Source organism: Phalaenopsis equestris, unplaced genomic scaffold (genome assembly GCF_001263595.1).
Source record: "Phalaenopsis equestris unplaced genomic scaffold, ASM126359v1 Scaffold000054, whole genome shotgun sequence".
Taxonomy (NCBI): Eukaryota; Viridiplantae; Streptophyta; class Magnoliopsida; order Asparagales; family Orchidaceae; genus Phalaenopsis; species Phalaenopsis equestris.
In genome coordinates, this window is record NW_018164496.1 from 52,882 (window position 1) to 65,479 (window position 12,598).

Consider the following 12,598-nt stretch of genomic DNA (forward strand, 5'->3'; position numbering starts at 1 on the left):
GATTATATGAAGATTACATATCCATCCATTATATTCTCCTAGTTGTTGTTGAAGACCAGGGATAATTACTCCTTATCTCTTCTGAGACATAAGAAATATTAGAATGCCATATTATAAGTCCTCTTAACCTTGTAAAGACTCACAAGAACCTTCATTCTCATACATTTTTACAATCGCTTAGTGAAAATATTCATATACCACCAAGAAATTATGAGTTAATGTAATGTATCTTTAAGCCTTATTCTGACGATCTTAGATCACAATGAATTTCAACATTTTAAGTGGCCAACAAAAAAGTAAAATAACTATTAAAAGTTAACGCATCAATATGACATACAGTTGCTTCAAGTATTTCATATCGTTTAAACAAGAATTTCGCAACACTAATTTAAATACACAATAAAACTTAGTTCCTAATCATTTATGAATAAAATAAAAGAGAATTCATTGATAATAAATAAGACATACAAAGAAAAAAAAGAAAGTAAACACTATATCAAAACTTATCTCACTCCAAATCAATCCTCATTTTCCTCCACTTGAGTTACTCTCGCACTTTTATAATAAATATAAAACTCACACTCTCACACACTCTAAGTCCTCACCTAGCACTCTCACTCGTCTCCCCCAAGCCTCACACACACTCCATGCAACTAAGTACATGCTTTTATTGGTCTCTATTTTGTCAGGTATTTTTGCTCACTTATATCCAATCTTATTGGAATATAGGATCTCTCTTCTAGTGTCACTAGATAACTGAATTGAACTCAGATAACTTATAACTTGAACCCTATCTAAACTAAAATTTGAGTCAACCCTAATTTAACCTAAAACTAAAATCTAACTGAAAAAAAGATAAAATTAGCTAACCTAAGACGAAACCAAATATAACTAACTTCAACTAAACCATAAAATTGAATAAAAAATTAGCTTAAACAAAAATACACTGAAACTATTATTTCTTCACAGATCATTGTAGAGCTTGATACTTCATTATGAAGTTAGATGATATTTATTATCACATACAAAGACCATGCATAAACTATCAAACTTATTGTTGTTAGTTGTGAGCATCTATTACCTACTAATGTGACAATGGGGCATTGATATTGGGCATGACAACGATGGGTTCAATGACTACTTTTTGTGACTCTAAATCCTTATTTTAGGTGTTCTAGTGTGGCTTTACTTTTTCTATAAGTGTTGGGTGCTACTCTTTAGCATTGGAGCACTAGTTTCTAACATCGCATTGTCATGCTCTAGAGTTTTTTTATTGGTAAATGCCTACTTCGGGAGCTATGACACCTGCATTTCAGTGCTCTTTTTTTAGTACCTACTTGTTTCTTTGAGTGTTGGGGAATCAATTAATTACTTTGCTTAATTTCTTCTAACTGTTCAATCTTTCCTTGTATACTACTCATTTGCATATCATATAACATATACTATTGAACTCAGATCACTTATAACTTGAACCCTATCTAAACTAAAATTTGAGTTAACCCTAATTTAATCTAAAACTAAAATCTAACTGAAAAAAAGATAAAATTAGCTAACCTAAGATGAAACCAAATATAACTAACTTCAACTAAATCATAAAATTGAATAAAAAATTAGCTCAAACGAAAATACACCAAAACTATTATTTCTTCACAGATCATCGTAGAGCTTGATACTACATTATGAAGTTAGATGATATTTATTATCACATACAAATATCATGCATAAGCTATCAAACTTATTGTTGTTAGTTGTGAGCATCTATTACCTACTAATGTGACAATGGGGCATTGATATTGGGCATGACAACGATGGGTTCAATGACTACTTTTTGTGACTCTAAATCCTTATTTTAGGTGTTCTAGTGTGGCTTTACTTTTTCTATAAGTGTTGGGTGCTACTCTTTAGCATTGGAGCACTAGTTTCTAACATCGCATTGTCATGCTCTAGAGTTTTTTTATTGGTAAATGCCTACTTCGGGAGCTATGACACCTGCATTTCAGTGCTCTTTTTTTAGTACCTACTTGTTTCTTTGAGTGTTGGGGAATCAATTAATTACTTTGCTTAATTTCTTCTAACTGTTCAATCTTTCCTTGTATACTACTCATATGCATATCATATAACATATACTACTCACTTCCCCCCGCCCCGAGAACCTCATTATCCTCCTCTATAACAACTCTAGCGAGCTCATTTATGAGCTTGATCAAATTGTTAAACTAGCCATTTCCAGACACTCTAGAACTTCGACACCTTCCCATGTAGCTTAAGTAAACTTTCTTGAGTAGCCAATCAAGATTAGTGCTCTCCAACCAAGTAATCCCCCTCTATCTCCTTCATATTTAGCTTTGAAGCTTAGAGAAGCAAGCTTAGATTAATGACCAAAACCACTATAGGATAGAAACTAGAGAAGTTCACATTCCTTTTCTGTGAAAAAAAAATATAATGAATGCCTCTCTGAATCGTGAGAATTAAAGAGCAAAATGCTAATTGCTCTTATCTCTTAACTAGAGGTAAGAGTTAAATTTAGAGTTATATGTTCCTACTATTTGGAATGAATAATGTTTATTAAGAATTAAAGAAAATTACATGTGATATAAGTTAAACAAAGAGGTTAATCTTTGTCATATAACCTCTAATCAAACAATTGAGATTAATTCAAATTAGCATTAATACCCATAGCATGTCCATTAGTTAATTAAATGACACAATTCACAAAGTATGGTCTAGACAATGCTAACTGGCTAATTTCATATAAATAATTTAAAATATCATTTATAAAGTATAAAATTTTAAAAATTCGCAAAAAAAAATATTTTAAAAATTAAAAATACAAAAAAGTAAAATTGCTAAAGATACTAAGCTTTGTGTAAGAAAAATAAATGTTTTAATTTATTGAGTAATTTAGGATTAATTAAGAAAATAAAATTTATAGAATTCAATTTAAATTAATAATAATAATAATCAAATTACCCCTCTTATTTAAATTACTTAGGTACTCTTTGACCACTAGAGCATTTCTGAGAATAAACTAAACATTCGTTTGAAGATTATTAAATTATTATATTAAGCCTTTAATTAAGTAAATAATAAATGCCAGAGCATTTCTAATAATAAATAAAATAAAATTACCCCTCCTTTTTAAATTACTTAGGTACTCTTTGATCGCTAGAGCATTTCTTAGAATAAACTAAACATTAGTTTGGAGATTATTAAATTATTATATTAAGCATGTAATTAAGTAAATAATAAAAATGCTAAAGATTTTAAAATATAAATTAAAAATTTAATAAAATGTTTTCTAGGGGCAGTGAAATGGAGAAATAAGAAAATCTTTAATATAAAAATGAATGCATAAATAGTTTAGGGTTAATTAACTAAATTCATCAATCATTTAATTTAAAAATTGACTCAAAGAACCAAACCAAAAACTTTTGAAATGAAACTTAAGCCAATAAAAATATAATTAATTGTTAAATTAATTAATATTTAATTATAAAAAAATAAAAATATAATCATATAATTACATGACGAAATTAATTAAAAATTCAAGCTAAAAATTTTATTCAATATCCCCAAACTAAATCAAAATTAAAATAAGAAAAATCAAAGCAAAAAAAAAAAACAAATAAGAAAAAAATAAAGGGGAAATTTTGATTTGTTAACTTATTGATTATTTATTTAATAAGAAAATTAAATAAATTATAAAACCATAATTTTTGGAATTGTTCCCATAAGTTTTTTAATTAATTTCAAATTTTAGTTAGCTTTAATGAAAAAAATTTAGTATATTCACAAATATAAATTAAGTATAAATGATTTCATTTTTTTTTATGCAAATATCAAGAGGTTTCTCCTTGTCTCTTTGATAACTTTTATAATATATAGAATTAACTTTAATTTAGGATTAATTTTAATAGTTAACTATTTTTTCTTACTTTTTATTGACCATTTTAATACAACAACAAAGCCTTAAACCCACTACTTGGGGTCGGCTACATGAATCCTTGGCTACATGAATCCTTTTTGTCGGCTACATGAATCCTTTTTCTCCATTGCGTCCTATTTAGTGTCATATTTTCATTTAGTTCTAATAAATTAAGATCGTTTTAATATTAGTTTATATTTTTTTTTTCAAAATAGTTTAAAATGAATTAAAGTTAAAAAATTTAAAAATAAATAAATCCCAAATATTTTTTATTGTTCTCTTGGTCTTCCCAAATATTAAAATTTTTTTCTATAATTTTTGGAGCATTTGTATAGTATTTAAGAAGGGGAGGATTGATGTGAATCAAAATTGTGATCTTTTCTATTGAAATTCTCGAGCTATATTATCTTATTATGATGATTTTATATTTGCAGAAGAGATTTTTTGCTATGTTTTGCAGATTACATGTGTCAAGGGTGCATCAGAAAACCAAAATTTGAAGTTAAATAATATAAGAGCCTGGTGTGCCTGCGCCGGCCCTACATAATTACGTCGGGTCCTTTGTTTTATGGAGCAAAGGAATATGCAAACAAACATAGAAGGCATACTAATTACTTCACGCTTTGTTGTCGCTATGTTGCCCTTCAGTGTGCCTGCGCCACAACCAGGCGTACCAACGACATGGTTATGTCAATAACTTTTTATGACAAGCTTTTAGAAGTAGTTAGGGCTATCAAAAAATGTTCGGTCGTGTTCGGCTTGATAAGTAGCTTGTGTTCAATTCGTTCGTTGAACACGAACAAATATTATTTTCTTGATTTATAAACGAGTCGAATACGAACAATAAGTTTTGTTTGATCATGTTAGACTAGTTTCGACTCGAGATAAATAAATAAATAATAAAAGTTCAATTAAAGATATGTTTGATATAAATATAAAAAATAATATTTAGATTTTAGAAATATAAATACATAAAAATTGGGTGCGATGGATGTAAATATTTCCCCTAAGATTTAAAAAAATAAAAGGTTTAGATGATGGATATGTAAATGCATAAGAATTGGGTGGTATCCATGTAACCACCCCACGGCCCCACGCCCCCCTGCAACATGGGTGTTGCTAAGTTAATACCTAAGAATTGGGTGGTATGTATGTAATCTCACGGTCTCATCTAGGAAAACTCACGTGCTTTGTGGGGTTAACACAGGAGTATGTAATCTCACGGTCTCATCTAGGAAAACTCACGTGCTTTGTGGGGTTAACACATTATATATATATATTATTTATATTTTAATTTGAGTTCCAACAAGAGTCGAGCACTACCAATTGTTGGGTAATGTGGAAACTCGATCCACCGCTATTTAATTAGCTTCCTAATTAAGAATCTCACATACCGCTCATCTACATTTCCACCTACCGCTCATCTACCACATCCCACCTATCGCTCACCTACCTCCGTCCTATCGCTCTTTTGATTTCTATAAATAACATCTTATGATTTGTCATAAATAAGCCAAGAAGGGTCAAACCAAATCCTCTAAGAGAAAAAGAGAGAAAGAGAGGAAGAGAGAGAGAGAGAAAAAGGGAGAGAAGAAAATTGAGATTTTCTTGTAAACGTCGAGGCGCTCGACGGCATAATTCTTGTAAGAAATAAAATACTCTGCAACTCTGTGGATGTAGGTAAATTTGCCGAACCACGTAAATTTGTGTCGTTTTGGTGTCTTTTTTTCTGTGTGCAATTTTTCTTGTTTCATTTTTTGCTTTATTGTCGTCGTTTTTCGCAACACCTGATATCAAAGCTTTGGTTTCAGATCTAAGAAAGAACGATGAGCGGAGTCAAAGTGATGGTATCAGGAATCGAGAAGTTCAATGTCACAAATTTTGGTTACTAGATGATGTAGATAGAGGACTATCTCTATGGGAAGAAACTTCATTTTTAGTTAATGGGAAAGCGACAGGAAAAGATGAACAAGGCGGAATGAAATCTATTGAACCAACAGGTTCTGGGTGTTATACAATTAACTGTGTCAAAATAGATTGCCCACAACGTCATCAACGAGAGGACTACTGCATATCTCATTGCGGCTTTATCAGGTATGTATGAAAAGCCATTGGTGAATAAAAATGTGCACTTGATGAAAAAATTAATCAAGTTGAAGATGACGGAAGGTGTGTATGTTGATCTACGCCTGAATGATTTCAATACTATCACAAATCAATTATCGTCTGTTGAAATTAATTTTGATGATGAGATACGTGCGCCGCGATATTGTTGGCTTCATTGGCTTCATTGCCAAATAACTGGGAAGCCATGAGGATGACAGTTAGCAGTTCTGCAGGTAAATCTAAGCTGAAATATAATGATATTCATTATTTGATTTTGGCTGAGAAAGTGTGCAGGAAATATTCTGGCGAGGCCTCCTGTTCAAGTTCGGCGTTGAATGTTGATTACAGAGGGAGATTATATGACAAAAACTCAAACAGAGGAAGATCAAAATCGAAGTCTGGTCAGCAGACAATTTGCTAGAATTGTGGCAAGACTGGTTGATTTCGACTTTCTATATAGATGTAAATTGCGATGTATGCGATTATATTCTAAATTTCCTTAATAGTGATTCTTACTTTACAACAGCGCTAACAACTTGATCCAAAGCAAAAACTAGGTAAATTTTCAACTATGAAGCAAAGAAGAATACACTTATAATATTTAAATATGGGATACTACGTAAGTATACGTATCGTTATTAAGTAATATAGAACTTTTTGATTCAGCCTAGAATATTGAACCCATAGAGAAACTTGACAATATGCACTTTAGAAAGCTAGAAAGTTTAGATAACAAAAAATCTACTTAGCAAAATATTCTAACTTAAACTTAAGGTGTTATAATAGAAATGAAAATTCGATTCTTTTTCTAATTTTTGGTTTATAAAAATAAAGTAAACAACTAATTAACTTAATTAAATATTTGCAAGATGAAGATAATATAAGTAAAATATATTTTTTTTTAACATGAATCAGTAATAAGTATAGAAATTATGTTCTAGAAGTATGCTAAATATATTATGTCAAATAGGAGCAATAATATTTTTTACCCTTACTAGAGATGCTATAAAGAACATTGGCTAATCTATAGTTTGAATAGTCTTAAAAACCAGTTAGGTAGGGAAGATACTAGCTCTCACTCTAGAGTTTAGTTTGAATAGTCTTGAAGATTGGTTAGGTAGGGAAGATATTAGCTCTCACTCTAGAGTGGGAGTTTTAGTCTGTCACTCTAAAGTCCTCTAATTCAATACCCTTCAAAGTTTATTTTTCTATTTATTTGCAGTCAACCCCATGAACTACATTCTCATCCATGAAATCAATAAGTGATTCTAACCATTTTTTGACTGAGACAATACCATCTCAGATATCATACGTTCTCACAGTAGGTATTAACATCTTGATTGACAAAATCAAGAAGTAAATGAAGTACAAAGTTTCAAATCATCACAACTTCTTCCAACATTGAAGTCTAATACTTCACACAACTTCCTTTAAATACTTAATCACTTATCATTTTAAGGAAAAAAGATAAAGAAAACTACTCAAAATCCATGAAAAAAACATAAAAATCATGCACACAAACAAGAAATCTAAATTAAAATCAAATGTAGTCACAAAGATAAACACTTATCTCAAATCCTCTCCACCAAATGTCTTGAAGTTCCTTTGAATTCTCTTCCTTCACTTACAATACTAACTAACACTCAAAAAAAAAAAAAGTGGTCGGCGGCGACGACGGTGATGGGTGGTGGCAGGTACTAAGATGAATGGTGGTTGTGGATGTCTAATGGCTGACCTCTTTTCTTTGGTGATCCAAGTCTTTTTTTTATGAAAATCCAAAAGGTGCATTGGTGTCTCTTCAAAATGTGTCTCTATTCAACTAATCTTCTAGAAGCTTCTTCTTTCAAAAGCCAATTGAATGAATTTTCATGTCCATAAATTATTTCCCACATTTTTACTAAGGGTTGCTTCAAACACCACTTCAAAAAATTTCTAAATTCAATGAATCATCAAATAATCACTTTTGGCGCTTAGGCGCGTCTCTCTTTGAATAACTGGCGTTTAGGCGCCTCAGTTCATTTTTCCACCTTCATCATTTTGCTTCAAATTTGACCATTTTTCACTCATTTTAGTATTTTTCATCCATTTGATTGTACCTGAAATAAAAACACACAAATACCTTTCATTAAAGCGTAATATCTCAAAATAAACATAAAATGTGTATAACAATACTATATATTTTAGGTGAATCACTGACCACATCAAAAAAACTGTAGGATTCCTAAGAAGAAGAAGAATGATGACGCTAGTGTTGTAACTGAAGATATACAGGATATGCTATTGCTGGCAGTTCACAGTTCTGTTGATGACTTTCTCATAGATTCAGAGACTTCCTTCCATACATCTTCCCATCGGGAGTTGATGTGAAACTATGTTGCAGCTGACTTTGGGAAGATACATCTGACTGATAGTAAAGCTCTAAGCATGGTGGGGATGGGAGACGTTAATATTGCACTCCCTTGCCAAAATAAATGAACTTTACAAAAGGTCAGGCACGTTCCTGAGTTGAAGAAAAATTTCATCTATGTTGGGCAGCTCGATGAGGGTGATCATTCGGTGGTGTTCTCAGATAACACCTAGAAGGTTACCAAAGAAGCATTAGTAATGACTCAGGGTAAGAAAACTGACACATTATATATGAGTACAGGTTTACTTAGACGATGAAACATGAGTCAGAAGTGCATTATGGGGAAACAGAAGAAGGTCAATTTTCTGAGAAGTGGCAGAGTGTCAAAGACAGAAAAATCGAACCTTGTACAAACAAATGGTGGAGGAAGTGGCAGAGTGTCAAAGGCAGAAAAATCGAACCTTGTACAAACAAATGGTGGAGAATCATAGAGTTATGAAGAAATCTTGAAAGATGAGAAATCTTGAAAGATGAGAATTCAAGCAAGTTGGAGCTGATCAAGGAGAAGACGAATTTCCTGCCAAAGAATCAGATTTAGGAATTGCAAGAACTTCCACCAAAGAAGATGACATTACACAACAAGTGGGTGTGCCGGACGAAGACTGTGCTTGGTGGCAGTAAGAGGTATAAGGCTGAACTTGTTGAAAATTACTTTCAGCAGAGGCAAGATATTGCTCGTGCAGTGGGAGTTTTAAGCAGATACATGAGTAACCAAGGAAAGAGCTTGGTGGTACAAGGCTACGTTAATGGTGATATGTCAATTGAGAGTGTTACTTATGAGAAGCTGAAGTTGTGCTCGACTTCAGCTGGTCTTCTGACATGAAGACTATGCCTTTGACTTGCAGAGGTGGAAGATATCATGTTTGACGAAAAGGTCGGTACAACTAGTAGATGATGCAGTCAATGCCCCAATCTCAAAGTGGGAGAATTGTTGGGTAATGTGGAGACCCGACCATCACAATTTAATTAGCTTCCTAATTCAAAATCCTACCTACCACTCACCTACTTTCTCACCTACCGCTCACCTACCTCCCACCTATCGCTCTCTTGGTTTCTATAAATAGTCTCTTATGACTTGTCATAAACAAGCCAAGAAGGGCTAAGCCAAGTCCTCTGGGAAAGAGAGGAAGAGAGAGAGAGGAAGGGAGAGAAGAAAATATAGATTTTCTCGTAAATGTCAAGGCGCTCGATGGTATAATTCCTCGAAGAAATAAAATCTTCTGCAGCTCCGTAGATGTAAACAAATTTGTCGAACCACGTAAATCTGTGTATCGCTTTGGTGTTTTTTTTTCTGTGTGCAATTTTTTTGTTCCATTTTTCGCTTTATTATCGTCGTTTTTCACAACACCAATGAAAGCGGAACACAAATAAGGCTTGCTCAAGTTTGGCTCATTTACACCCCTTATTTAGGTTGATTCCTTGAGAGTTATAGCGAGCAGAGACAGAGAGAGAAGAGAGTTATGTGAACTTTTGGGAGTGATGTTGAGTGAAAGCTTGCATTGTATGGAGATAATCATGGTGCCTTGCAAGAGGCAATTGACTCGGGTTTGAGTTTTATGATTTTTTATGTTCTATTCTTTAATGTTTTCAATAAATTTTTTTTTATTTTCTTTTCTCATGCACAATAGCTAAATATTTTCCTAGCTCTGGTGTTGTGAGAAATATGCCCTTCTTACTGTTTTCTCAATGAGCTTTTCTTTAGAAGCTTTTTTGTGCTTTGAGTTATATATGTTGATGTGTTTACCTTTCTATTGTAATTTTCTCCCAATCCGCCTAATCTAAAAGTTAAAACACTTTATGATCTAGGACTTCTGACCTTTAGCTAGGAGAATAAGTAGGTTAACATACATTCACCTAGTGAAATAGACATATTTCAAGTAGGAGAGTGCAACATAGATAAAAAATTAGAAGATTCAAGGGAAACATTAAATGATTAAGCCCCATTAATTGTAATACAAGCTTTTAATACTTCTTATGACATAAACAGAGGGTAAGGAGAATATGTCTCTAGTTGTCAACACTAATGCGAGAAACTCATAGGGAAAACATCAAAAAATCACCAAACTAGTGCTACAAAAGTAAGAGCATTTCAAGTTTTAAAAACTCAAATGAAAATTAGTTTAGTTTTCTAATTTATGCATTAGGATTTTAGAACACTTTACTTTTTAGCAGAAGTGAAACCCTTCAAAATTGGCTTAACAGTTCTAAAATTTCATATTTTAGAAAAATTTATAATTTTTATTGTGGAATTAATACGTAGACTCTAATTTTATATATTATTTGATTAACACTTATACTGTGTGATTGATCGAATCAAATTAAGTAATGTTGAAGAATTTATTTTTAAGAAATACTTAAGAATTAATAAAAATTAATTTAATTCAAATAGTCAAAAAACTATTATGGGAATTTTTTTTCGGTCACTTAGCCACAAAAAAATAATCTTATAAAATTTGAGGTATTTTGGAAATCATTTAAATTTTTTTCTTAAAATTTAATAGAAATTAATAATTAATTCAACTAGACCCAGATCTTATGTTGGTTGACACTAATGTTGTTTTAACTGGTGAAGATAGCCCATGTAGGTTTAATGCTTAATAAATTCAAAATTGAAATTAAATTGAAAATAAAAACCAAATTGACTGTTGATCTCAATTAATAATACAGTTTAGGATGACTTTTCAACATGTGGCAAAGTATTATTCACCATGGTTTAGAAAATTGACTGTTGATTTCAATTAATAATACAATTTAGGATGACTTTTCAACATGTGGTGAAGTATTCGCTATGGTTTAGAAAATTGGACTGACCAATCGGTTCGACCGGTTAGACTGTGAACAGACCATGGTGGTCTAGTTTTATGTGGCATAAAAAACCCTCATGCATAGAACCGTTCAGGACCATGGTGAACTGGCAATTCAACCGCTGCACCGACGAACCAAACAAGTCTTTAATTAACCATTTGATTCAAAGAATAAAAGAGTTATGCGACATAATAACAATTAAAGATCTCAATGCGAGTCAACAGTTTGGGTTCGAGTTCGACTCGAAAATGACCAGGTCAACCAGAAACCGACTCGAATAAAAAACAAATTAAAAATTAAGACCCGACCTTAACCCAAACCTAAGCTTGACCCATTAACCCAAACCCAACCCGAACATTTGTGCTTTATTTAGGTCATGTTTGGGTTTTCGGGTTCAACCCAAACCCGACCCGAATAATAGAACGAGTCAAATTCTCTGACCCGAACAAAACTAAAAAAATATTTGAGTCTACCTTAACTCAGATTTTTGTAGTAGAGTTCGAGTCGCGTTGTCGTATTAGGTCATATTTTGGAAAAAAAATTTCCATACGGAATACGTACACAACTCTACGTGCAGACTCCAGTAATATGCCGCTATGCATGTTATGTCGAGTCCACCTAAAAAAAGTTAAAGTGAAACTGCGGAGGTTATTGCAGTGAAACCGTGGAGGTTATTTGGGAGGGTTATTTGGGGTCATTAAGAGGTTATTGGGGCATTAACTCTAATAATACCATAATAACTTCTCAATAACCCCCGAATAACCTCTGTGATTCTACTTCAATAACCCACCAATAACCTCCGCGGTTTCATTTCAATAATCCCATGCATTAACCCCCGTAATAAACCCCCAATAACTTCCGTGGTTTCACGTCAATAACCCTATAATAACTTCCATGTGGCGGCATATTATTGGATGTCCACACGTAGAGCTGCGCACGTACTCCGCATGAAAAAAAATTATCTAATTTTTGACAGCCCTAACAATAATTCTATTTATTGTAAAACCATATGCAATCTCGATTCTGATCCCTGTCCAACCTCTTCACTCAAAAGACAAATCAATCTTCAAGGTTGCTTTGTTTCAAGTAGGATTTAATTTAAATATGATCTAGTAAAGCCTGTAAATCCAAATTTATCAAATTAAATCATGAAAATTGTTTGGTATGCTAGTAAGCAAATCCCAAAAAGCTTTTTGATGGCTTTTAAAGGTGTTAGTTAACATGTTTTACCAAAATAAACATTCAAAACTAAATCTTAAATAAAAAAATATATAAATGAGTAACCAAACCTCAATATGTATATAAAGAGGCATCTAGATTAATTAATTATTAATTATATAAAATTATAATAAATA